The sequence below is a fragment of the Propithecus coquereli genome, unplaced genomic scaffold, assembly GCF_000956105.1.
Source record: "Propithecus coquereli isolate 6110/MARCELLA unplaced genomic scaffold, Pcoq_1.0 Scaffold919, whole genome shotgun sequence".
Lineage (NCBI taxonomy): Eukaryota > Metazoa > Chordata > Mammalia > Primates > Indriidae > Propithecus > Propithecus coquereli.
The window spans coordinates 100329-102835 of record NW_012155496.1 but is presented as its reverse complement, the minus strand read 5'-3'; the positions used below and the strand labels follow the sequence as shown (position 1 = coordinate 102835).

General features: G+C 52.3%; 1 pseudogene; it reads right to left on the bottom strand.

Moving 5' to 3' along the window:
- Positions 1 to 2220: 2220 nt before the first annotated feature.
- LOC105826790 overlaps positions 2221 to 2507 on the bottom strand; it is a 9465-nt pseudogene continuing 9178 nt past the window's right edge.

The window sequence follows — 2507 nt, the reverse complement described above, 5'->3', positions numbered from 1 at the left end:
GTGACCTGCTATACCGTAGGTGCAGATCATGGAATGTCCCCTTGTCTACTTGTCCTAGAGGTCTTGGGGCCAGGCAGGACCACAGTGCAGCACTGACTAAAGAAGTCAGGGCTCGCTGATGGGGACGTTGGCCCATACACCACAGCATAGGATTGATGCTTTTAAGCATGGATCAAAGTCTAGCATGGTCCCCGTGGTTCTGGCTGCAGCCACATCATGCTTTTAACACTGTCACCATCCTGGGATGTCCTCCACAGAGATGTTCCTAACACACCCATACTGCTGGGCAGGAGACAGCCAATGGCAGATGGTGGCCTTCTTCCCACCTTCCCTCAGCCTGCACTCATACGGGCCCTGCCCCCTGACCCGCCAAGCGGAGACACTCCTCTACACCCTGGGCCTTCGTGGTCACAGTGTGACAAGGCATCTGGCCACCGGCCTTCACGCACATTTTATTTTCTTTAGCCGACATCTCCAGAGAGGTGCGTGCAGGTTTATGCCCCGCGTTCCATCTCTGCCATCCTTCCTCCCGGGTGTGGTGCTGGCAGGTCAAGGGAGAGGCGTCCATCCAAAGCAGCCTCTGTGTCACACAGTGTCCCCACATACGGGGCCACCTGTCCACAAACTCCCCTACTTGATTCTGAGCACCGAGCTTAATGATGTGGATGTTCGCCCACCCCGGCCAGCCTCGGCTGCCTGTGGCAGCTAGGGATTCCCTTTGCTCTGGCTGAGAACAATTCCGGTTTGCCGGACCACCAACAAAAGGATATGCACACAGTGCCCGTGTGAAATGAAGAGCCAGTTTATTGAACAGCTTAAGAGAGTAAAAATAGTGGATTTAGTTACACTTTTTACACACTGAGCAGGTAAGGCTACACTTTTCCATTCCCCCTTACCCCAAACAGAACAAGCTCCCTGGAGGCGCGTTGCAGGGCGAAGGCCTGTATGTGCTGGACTGGAATTAAAGCGACTTAGGCCGGTGAGCAGCTGCCGCGTTAGCACTGCACACCTCTCTCCCGGCTGAGTATATCGACGCCCGCTTTTACCCTCTTTTAAATGAATGACCAATTTGATTTCACGAAGGAGGATATCTCACTTGTAGCATGTGACTCACGGCTGTACCTGCGGTGCCTGGAGAATCCGCACTCACGTGTGAAAGCCTCGCGCCTTGTGTAAAGCCTCCCTGTTGCTGGCAGACAGAAAGCTTGAGCCTCAACACGGACGCCATTTCTGCTCTGGGCAACATCCTCCAGTGTCCTGGCGTCCAGTAGTGCCTTACATGTTTTCAGCTAACCAGTATTCCCAGAACGTCAGAAAAGCGCAGACCACTTCTTCCTTGCTATGGCTGTTCTGGCAGTAGGGGCTAAGGGAGTACCTGGAGGAATTCCAGGGCGGAAAGGGCAATGTGCCCTGAAGGCATGGCACCCCGCTGGGGTGGGGCAGGCGTGCCAGGGGCTTCTACTTCTGCAGCGGAACACCTTGTCTCCAGCACAAGCTTGTAAAAAAATACTTTAACAGAGTATACTGTACAGAACTAGGCATTAACACCGTATATGACGATGCTAAAATATTTGTATAAGTACTATACAGGCATGGAGTCACTCCTTTAGAAAGGGCTCACCCGTGAAGTGAGGCTCTTAAAAATTGCTGTCAGCATGCCCAGAGAGAAACTACTTCCACGGTAGGAACAGGAAAAAGGAGGACTGTGCTGTATCTAAACACGTGGTGAATTAGAGACATCCTTATAGTTCCTACTGACTACGCCACGACCGGGACAACTGGTAGCTGCACGTGGGGGCTGGCTCTGTGGGAAAATACATTTTGGAGCAACACTTTGGATCAGAACTTTCAGCACTTTGAAAACCAGCCATGCAGAGAGATGTCCCTTCTGCAGGGCTCGTCAGCCAGCCACCCCCCTGGGTCCGACGGGGATGACCAAACGCCTAAGGCTCCCGCTCAGACGCATGTAAATTGGTGCTCCATCTCCCACTCTCCCTGGCAGCCAGGTCCGCTGACACACACCCTGACCAGTCACCTGCCAGCTCTGCGTCCCTTCGTGCTGAGTGGCTGATAGGCGTTGGATGCAAATAAGACATGAGATGGACGTACCTGGAGACCCAGATCCAGTTCTGGAGCTGGGCCGTGGGTTAAGAGGCGGCAGAGGGAGGTGGAGAGAGCGTGCGTCCCCGTTCACATACGTGCTGTCCCCCGGACTGGCGTTTAATCGGGCATTTCGATGTTTAATTTTAGGGGGGCAGCAATATTTTCCAGGACTCTACATGATGACCACCCTGGTCTTCTTTCGAAACATAGGAGCGATTTTAGGAGGTTCCAGAACTGGGGTTTCTTCAGTTTCTTCATTATCTTCGTCATGGAGATCGTAGGAAATGTTTCCGTATTCTCGCAAAAATGGGAAGATTTCAAGCAGAAACTGACAGAAATCTTTGCGAATACCAAACCACTCTGAAAAATAAGAATTTTCTTTTTCAAACGCTAGGCCCAAGTGA